The sequence below is a fragment of the Malania oleifera genome, chromosome 3 (genome assembly GCF_029873635.1).
Source record: "Malania oleifera isolate guangnan ecotype guangnan chromosome 3, ASM2987363v1, whole genome shotgun sequence".
NCBI lineage: Eukaryota > Viridiplantae > Streptophyta > Magnoliopsida > Santalales > Ximeniaceae > Malania > Malania oleifera.
The window spans coordinates 115,320,415-115,330,619 of NC_080419.1; the positions used below are offsets into that span (position 1 = coordinate 115,320,415).

Consider the following 10,205-nt stretch of genomic DNA (forward strand, 5'->3'; position numbering starts at 1 on the left):
ATGGATGCAGTTTGGTCGGGTTAAGGTAGTGTAGAGTATGATGACTTACCTGGAGGGCTAACCAGGTTAAGTCCCGCCTACAGGCCGCACAATCCTGTCATGAGGGGTTAAATCATGACATACGGAGTCCCAGGGAAAGAACACAGTTATGTATATGTATACAATTTTACAGCTTTTATTGTGTATCGTATGTTATAGCAGTATGAATGATAGAAAGTTCAAATGATACAAATGTTTTAAGCTACTATATATGTGTTTTACAGTTTTTCCAGATCATGCAGTTTTAAATATTATTATTATTATTATAGTTTTACAACTCGATCGCCACACACTAGTAATAGCATATTTCTACTTACTAAGCGTCGACTCACCCCATTACTTTACCATTTTTCAGGTGAGCTAACTAGACGAGCAGATCAGGCTCGCAGATAGAGAGTGTTCTTGATTCCCCTGGTTGTAGGGTGAGTTATGACGGAGTTTTGTATTTTGGGGTAGATGATTCTGGAGGGAATTGTTTTATGTGGCTATGGTCTGTATGTACAGAATTCTAGTATTGTAAATATATATGTATATGTGGTTATGTGATTTATGTTTCCCGCTGCATAAGGGTGCCCATTATATTTCAGATATTGGAGTAATTTATTATTATTATTATTATTATTATTATTATTATTATATATATATATATATAAATGGAGAAATTTTGAGGATATTACAAATGTATTTGGCGAAAGGCCGTAATTATTTATGTTATTACAGAATTTAGAAAATGTTATCAATCTATTTATGTTAAAACAGTATATTATCATGTATTATATGTTATCAGAACCCAGATGATAGTTTAGATCAGTTATCAGGAGCATGATACCGTAGTTATACAATTTAGTTCATTTCAGACGTGTGCTAACTGCCCCTGCTAGTAGAGGGGGTGGGAGATGGATAGTCGATGTAACTTTCAGTATAGAGTCATAGACGTCCACCTAGCAATCCAGACCAGGGTGTGGTGGGCCCATCGTACTTACAAACATTTTTGACTCGGCAGTGGTCGGTCAGCCATTGTCAGGTCTCGCCTTTGGGCTGCACAACCCGTCATGGGGGGTAATACATGACATCAGCTAGCTATTCATCCTGGGTAAATTTCAAAAGTACCAATTATATCATATGATTTTATGAACAGTGAAATATAGTATGATTTAGTAAACCATGAAATTATATACTTACTCAGTTATGTTATTATCAGTGTTTCCAAACATATGACATGTATAATATATTTATTATAGCACGAAAATATTCATGTTGCCACTCAACTGTATTTAGTTTATTTCCCTTACTGAGAGGTGTCTCACCCCAACTTAAACCATTTTAGGGAAGCCAGAAAGACGGGTGGACTGAGCCCTGCGCCGTTGAGGCGGCTGTGCTACCCCGCTAGGAGGGTGAGTTTTTTTAACTAAGGTTAGTGAGGTTTTGATGTATATCCTAATTTTATCTTTTGATGTTTTGAGGATTGTATATTTATACAGTATATGGTGGAATGTAGGTAACTCTAGTATACTATGTTATATGGTTAAGTGGTCGAAATTTATGTTTACTGCTGCTTAGGTTTCCGCTGCGTATGACAGGTGTATCCCCGTTACCCGTGGGTTCAGGTTGACTTTGTTATGTTTTAAGTTAATGATAGTTAATTTGGTTGATTATGTAGTAGATTAAGCAGGTCATTACATGAACTGTTTTCAGTGACTTTTGTTTCTTATTTTTGATTGGAACTACGTAAATTTTGGAGTTAAACTGCATTCCCTGAGAAGACAATCTGGCCTTTGGGTTAAATATTACACGACATACTCATTTTTAGAATGAGTCAAATTTTTGGTGCTGTTGCCTGGGAGTGTCAATTTTAATTTCAAAATTTGTGTTTTTCCAATTATTTTTGATTTTTTGTTAAAATAAAAAAATAAAAAAATTGATCATGCTTGTTTGCTGTCGTGTTAGTGAATTTCTGTTATTTGCATTGATGTTTGATGCTTTGTGTAACGCCCTAAACTCATAAACCCGAGATCCGGTGCGTTATGCCTAATAATAACTTGATAAATCATAAATCCTTACATACATTTGTAGTGGAAAACATAACCATAATCTCCATATAATATAGTTTTATAATACCAACATTTCATAATACCAGAGTTTGCTATATCCTAACTAGAATCCAAAAAATTTATCCATCACCTGCATTATCCATAGATACATACATCTCCAAAACATTCCAGTATATTCACAATCATTCCATTCTCTACAGACTTAAAACATAAAGACTTATAACATAACATATGCATCCCCAAAATATTATCAACATATACCCTGATTCTTTAGTCCTCAAAAATGCTAAATACCCTCGAGCTCCTAAGTCCGACCTCGAGGATGTCTTGAAAAAGAAACATTCATATTCGGGTGAGACACATCTCAGTAAGGGAAGAAACATACATATTAAAACAGCGTGTGGCTAACACGAGGTGAATAGATATCATTTTAATTACATTTTCAAATCATTAACATAACTTTGAAATCATTTTCTGAACCTAAACAATCATATGCAAATATTTAACTCACGAGATTACTCAAGAATAGAGATGATTACTCACCCATACAAGTAGCACCCCTCTGCTCTGATACATAGGTAACCCTAAGGTCACAACTAAAGCATACCAGGCCACTTACCTTACTCAATAAGCCCTCAAGTGTTAGATTAATCTCGTACTCACGCATTCAACAATAGTTTACTGGCAAAGGCCCTAAGGATAGGAAAATCTACCCGCCCATACAAATAGGTTCCCTTTGCCCTAGTATGGTATGCAGCTACTGCCACATCTGAAGTTACTAGTGCACTCGCCTTTCTCAGCGAGCCCTCAGGCGAAGAGTTCGTCTTGCTCAATCACAACATGTTCTATGTACATACATACTTCTAATATCATAATTAGGCTTGGCAAAACGGGCGAACGGGCCGGGTTTGGGCAGGTCACTAACGGGCTGGGTCATAAATGGGTCGATGTTAAACGGATCACACACATGCCAACCCTAATCCGCCCGTTTAATAAACGAGTGGGTAAGGGGTCACCCGTTTAAAAATATATAATTTTTTTATTTTAAAATTTCATATAAAATGACATTTTTTTTTAAAAAAACTGCATTTTATTTATTAATTTCTAAATAAAAAGAAATTAGGGCAAACTGTAAGCAAACAAAGGCATTTAACATTTAGAGTGATGCCTAGTCTACAGAAATTATCAAACTAGAGCCCTCCAATCTTGTGAATGTCGACAAGAGCCAACCCTTTAAAAGCCCCTTGACTAGAAATCCGTAAAAAATATCAGAAAAACAACTTTATCCTGCAATAAATGTAGAGGTAGAAATTGATCCTCAAAAATTCTAGCTTCCCTCTTTTAACTGTGCAATAGATGCACAGATCAAAAAACTGCGAATGCACAGTACTCTGGTCGGCTGCCGGCTGGTCCTCTGCGCGCATTTGTGGATCATTCGCAGGAGATGACGACTGGCAGCCTGGTAGGTCCGGCACGTAGCAGCGCACCAGTCACCAGAGGAGAGGAAGGACTGCCGGACTGGAGAGGATTGACTAAGAATCTGAGAGACAAAGAGAGTGAGAGTTGAGAGCCGAGAGCCGAGAGGTCCGAGACAACCCAGACCGCCAGACGGCCATACGAGGAGACTGGAGACTGGAGTGGAGAGGCACAGCGCAGGTTAGGGTTAGGGTTTTTTTTTTAAAGTGTGTGTGATTGTGAAGTGTGAACTGTGACTCCATGAGGCGTGACGCGTGAAGGCTTAAAGTGAGGGGGGCTGAAACATGAGAAGCATGAACTGAAGCACAGCAAATTAACGGGTCACCCGCCTAAACCCACTTAACCCATTTGTAAATGGGTTGACCAATGACCCGCCCAATTATTAAATAGGTTAGCTTTCTTAAACCCGGACCCGTTTTAAACGGGTGGATCCGGGTGACCCAACGAGTTATGACCAGTTTTTCCAGGCCTAATCATAATACATCATTCCTTTCTCTTATTATACATTCATACACATTCATTCATGTTCATAACTTAACTTTGCATTTCATTTTACTTTATGTGACTCTTTTCCATTTGTATCGTTCACGTTTCACATTTCATTTCATTGCATTGTCATTCCATTGTCATTTCATTGCATAACATTTTCATTTCATTCCTTCATACTACAGTTGGTCTTTAGCCATCATTAGTTAGTTTCCACATAGAAATGCACTAGAATCTGCTAACATGGCTGTCTTTCAGCTGTCTTACATTTACATGGTTGCATTTAACATACACAAGCAACATTGTCCATATCATTTTTTTATTTATAAAGCTTTACTTACTTAACCTGCATCTCATATATCTAACATATATTTGTACAGAATCTCATACCACACAGTTTAACAGTAAAATTCATATACATTTCTTACAAAATAAGCCAAACCATAATTAACATTTATATACCAAAAATACGTTTCATTCCTTACTTACTTCCTTAGAAAAATACCTTTTCACTTTCATTCATTTATTTTCACATATACATAACTATATAAAGATTCCTAAGCTCAGAAAACATAAATTTCATGGCTGGCATTTTAAACCCACATGTAAACATATATACATAAATAACACATAATCCATTTTAATTCATAAAAAACCTGATTTAATATGTAAATTTCCCCCTTACCTGACTTTTAACTACGCTTATAGGATCCCCGAACTGATACCCACACGACATTCACCTGGACCCTAAATCCAAAAATCCTAACTTAATTAAAATAAATTCCAGTTAACTTAAATCTTAAGAAAAATATTTATTTACTACTTCCTAGGCTCTAAACAACAACATTCCTTAAGAAAATCCCAAAATAACTAACTTACCCTGATTTTGGGATGTTTCCCAAACCTCACAACCCAACGATCAGCCTTGAAGAGAATGATCCTACAAACCTCGTGACAGTTCTGGATCATCAAATCGAGTCAAAATCGACCCAAAATCAAAGAGAGAAGGCTGGGAGGTCGTTTTCTAGAGAGAGAAGGAGAATTTGCTGAGTTTTCACGCTGAAAAATGAAAAAATTTCAATTTATAGGCAGGGCTACATTGACGAGACACGTCGATTCGGGGACGAGGCACTATAGAGACTTCGTCGACGAGAAGATACCTTCGTTGACGAAATTTAGAGTTCCAAATATACTCTCTTGGGATTCCTTTGTCGACGAGAAGCTGATGTTCATTGACGAGCTTAGAAGGACACTTGTCGACGAATACAGGACATTCATCGACGAGGCCTATTATTTTCTTAAAAATTCTTCCTTCTTTCCTTATTTTCCTTTAATCCATTTTATTCATTATATTTTCTAATTATTTTAATTTCAGGTCATTACACTTTGGGTCTGAGATATTTTGAATAGACTATCTAAAATTTCACTTTCCACCAGTAGTGACACATAGAGCACAAAATTTGATTGTTCTCCTGCTACTTTTATGAGTGATTCTGAAATTGATTTGAGCAATCTATTTAAACAATTCTTTGAGGAAGTCATGGCTGCACCTGCACAACGTACAATTTTGGATTTTTTGCAGCCCACACACACTTCTACACCTTCCTGCATTGCGTTACCACAAGATGTACTGAACTTCACAATTAAGCATGACATGTTATCTGTGATACCCCAGTTTCACGGGATGGATTCTGAAAGTCCATACCAGCATTTGACAAATTTTGAGATGGTTTGTACCACTTTCATTAATAGGGCTGGAACCGATGGGTATATCAAACTTCGCCTGTTTCCTTTTTCTTTGAAATATAAAGCAAAAATCTAGTTTAATCCTCTGCAACCTAACTCTATTACTAGCTGGGCTGAAATGCAGCGTGAGTTCTTACATAAGTTCTTTCCTTTTCAAAGAACTCAATACCCGCAGAAGCATATTAGTTAGTTCATGCAGAAAGATGACAAGACATTCCAAGATTTTTGGGAGAGATTCAAGGACCTGATGAATATATGTTCGCATCACGGGTTCGAATCTTAGAGGTTAGTGAATTATTTTTATACTGCTTTAACCCCTGAATGTAAATAGTTTGTCTAGACCATGTGCAACGGGGAGTTTTTCAGTAAGGAATCAGATGAAGCTCTATCATTCTTTGATTATTTAGCTGAGAGTCACGTCATGAATAGGCACCAATGGCAGTACAACCTCTTAGAGCGATTAGTGGTGGCGGTAGATGCGAGGTCAAAGAGGAAACTAGTCTATAGGCTCTTGTTACTGCGTTGTCTAAAAAAATTGAGGTTATGTTGTCTAAAAAAATTGAGGTTATGAAGTTGGAGAAAGTGAAAGCTGCGAAATCGGTGGAGGATTGTCCGTTTCTACCAGGATTGTAGGAAAGTGGATCTGGCCAGATGCAGTTAGCAAATTGGGTCAACAAATCTCAAAATCAGCCATTCTCAAACACTTATAATCCGGGATGGAAGAATCACCCGAACTTATCATGGAGCAACGATAAGTCTGGTCCATCTTCCTTACAATTTTAGCAATTTCCTCAATCTTATGCATCACCTCCACAGCCACTATATCACTCAGTTGTAGCTCCTCAATAGTAGCATCGGCCGCAACAGATTTCTCAGAGTTATGCACCTCTGGTATTTCAACCAAATTTAGCTCCTATCCCATCGAATAAATCTTCTGAAGACAGCATGACACAGATGGCGAACATGTTTAAGAAATTCATGCAAATTCATGTCACGACCAACAATTAGAATAATCAAGCTATCAGTGAACTGAGAGACACCGTGAATAAGATAAGTACATAACTAAATACCTTGGAAAAAGGGAAATTTCCTGCATAGCCTCAGCCTAATCCTTAAGTATATCAACAACAACAACAACCGGTGCATAATGTTTCAGGGGATGCTTTTGAGTTAACTAAGGCAGTTATTACCTTGAGAAGAGGAAAGGAAGTTTCCTGTCCTGAAATTCCCACTGATCGACAAATAGTTACTCCAACACCTAAATTGACAACTGAGATAGATGAGAGAAAAGAAAAATCAGATAAAGCGAGCTCAAATTCAAAGAAGTTAGATAATAAGGAGGATGAGACTGTTCAGGAGTATCAACCTGTGGTACCCTATCCTCAAAGGTTGACATCTGGTCAGAAAAATAAGTATCACACTGAGATCCAAGAAATCTTCAAACAGGTAAAGATCAACATTCCACTTCTGGATGCCATATGGCAAGTCCTTGCATATGCAAAATTTCTGAAAGATCCGTACACAGTAAAAAGGAAACTGAACGCAAAGAAAAAGGCTTTCTTGACTAAGCAAGTTAGTGCGTTGCTATTGAGTCAGACTCCTCAGAAACTCAAAGACCCTGGTTCTCCTACTATTTCTATCATGATTGGTGAATCTCGTGTCGGGAGAACTTTACTTGATTTAGGAAGCAGTGTGAACTTGCTCCCATATTCGATATTTGAGCAGTTAGGTTTAGGTGAGTTGAAGAAAACTACTATTATGCTATAGTTGGCAAACAGATCAGTAAAAGCTCCACGAGACGTTATTGAGGATGTATTGGTTTAAGTTGACAAATTTTACTACCCCGCGGACTTCGTTGTTCTGGACATGCAGCAGCCTATTTCCACCATATATCAGGCCCCTGTTATTCTTGGGCGACCATTCCTTACAACTTCTAATGCCTTGATTAATTGTCGAAACGGAGTTCTTAAGCTCACGTTTGGAAACCTGACATTGGAAATGAACATGTTCAATGCTCACAAGATGTCAAATGGGTGCGATAACGCAGAAACACATGCAGTTGATGTAATAGATGATTTGGATATTTTAGAGTTACTGGCAGTACTTGATATTGATGGCACGCTTGAAAATGACTCTTCTGAATAACTTGAGGTATTTGATGAAAAATTGTCAAGATCAGAGGGGCAATTTCCAGAGATAGATGGTTCCCCTCACTTGTTGGATGCAAGTTACACGAGTAGTTGGTGTAAGCCAATGTTTGAGGCTATTGACCTGCCCAAAATTATGAAGTCAGCAGAAGAAGAAATTCCGACACTTGAGCTGAATCCATTGCCCGAAGAGCTGAAATACGTTTTCTTGGGTCCAGCAGAAGGCACATTTACTGTGGTAATTTCTTCTCACCTTACTCTTAAACAAGAAACTGAGTTATTGCAGGTACTAAGGAAACATCGAGGAGCGACAATATGGACCATTGCAGACATCAAGGGTATCGACCCTTTGATTTGTACTCACAACATCTTCTTGGAAGGAGACGCTAAGCTAATTTGAGATGCACAATGGAGGCTGAATCCAACCACGAAGGAGGTGGTAAAGAACGAAGTGTTGAAATTATTAGCTGTCGACATCATCTATCCGATCTCCGATAGCAAATGGGTAAGCCCGACATAGGTAGTTCCAAAAAAATCTGGTGTGACTGTCATTGAAAATGCTAATGGACAATTGATCCCATCTAGGAAAGTAACGGGTTGGAGAATGTGTATTGATTATCGTAAATTGAATTCGGTTAGCCGAAAAGATCACTTCCCATTACCTTTCCTAGATCAGATACTCAAAAAAGTAGCTGGTAATTCTTTTTTCTGTTTCTTGGATGGATTTTCTAGTTATTATCAAATTGCTGTAGCACCTGAGGATCAAGAGAAGACTACCTTCACTTGTCCCTTTGGTACTTTCGCCTTTCGCAGAATGTCATTCAGTCTATACATTGCACCTACTACATTCCAACGTTGCATGATGAGTATTTTCTCTAATATTTTAGATGACATATGTGAAATTTGTATGGATGACTTTTCTGTGTTTGGTAAGTCCTTTGATATTTGTTTAAAAAATTTGACTGTTGTTTTGAAAAAATGTGAGGAAAAGAATTTGCTTTTGAATTGGGAAAAATGTCAATTTATGGTAAGTAGTGGTTTAATACTTGGTCATTTGGTTTCTGAGCGTGGTATAGAGGTTGACAGGGCTAAGGTAGAGCTGATTTCCCAGTTATCTGTCCCCAAGAAAGTTAGGGATATTCATTCTTTCCTTGGTCATGCCGGCTTCTATATGCGTTTCATTCAGGGCTTTAGTAGTATTGCTAAACCATTATATACTTTATTGTAGAATGAGACTAAATTCTTGTGGACTGATGAATGTCAACGTGCTTTTGAAATGCTAAAGAAACATTTGACTATTGCGCCTATCATGCAACTTCCTCGGTGTGACTTGCCATTTGAAATCATGATTGATGCTAGTGACTACGCCCTTGGTGCTGTTCTAGGTCAAAGAATTGATAACAAGCCGTCTGTCATTTATTATGCGAGTCGAACTTTGAATGATGCTCAGAAAAATTATACCACCACTGAGAAGGAATTTTTAGCTGTTGTATTTGCCTTAGAAAAATTTTGTTCTTATGTCATTAGATTGTCTGTCATTATTTTTATTGATCACTCTGCTTTGAAATATTTTTTAGCAAAGAAGAATGCTAAACCCATTTTGATCAGATGGATTCTACTTCTTGAGGAATTTGACATCACTATTCGAGATAAAAAGGGCGTGGAAAATGTTGTAGTTGACCATCTCTCTCGTTTACAGCTACTTGATGTGTCTGTATCTCCCTCTCCCTTAAATGATGATTTTCTCGATGAACGTCTTTTTGCAGTGTCACGCACTCCATAGTTTGCCAATATTGTGAATTACCTTGTCACCGACCGAATGCTAGAACATTGGTTAACTTAGGATAAGCATAAGTTCCTTACGAAGGTACGACATTATTATTTTGAAAATCCATATCTGTTTAAATACTGCTCTAACTACTTGGTTCGTAGATGTGTGCCCGATGATGAATTCACTTCTGTGATGCATTTTTGTCATAGTGGAGCATGTGGAGGTCACTTTGCTGCAAAGAAAACCATTTCAAAAATTTTGCAAAGTGGACTCTTGTAACGACCTGCTTATTTTACCATATATTTTTTTTCCATAAACATGTTCAATATAATAATCCTGGCAAATTATAATCATCCTGATAAATCATAACCCACCTGGACCCATGGTACTAGGGATATACCTGAAATACAATACTAATACCTAAGGAGCAGGAAACGTAAAATCATATACATATCAAATTACCAAACAACACAATACCAGAGTTTACTA

General features: G+C 37.5%; 1 non-coding gene across 1 annotated transcript; it reads right to left on the reverse strand.

The window, feature by feature from the left end:
- Window positions 1–5,965: 5,965 nt before the first annotated feature.
- On the reverse strand, window positions 5,966–6,071 carry LOC131152481 (small nucleolar RNA R71). The gene has a single exon (XR_009135980.1). It is a non-coding gene; the product is annotated as a small nucleolar RNA R71 (small nucleolar RNA).
- Window positions 6,072–10,205: the final 4,134 nt, after the last annotated feature.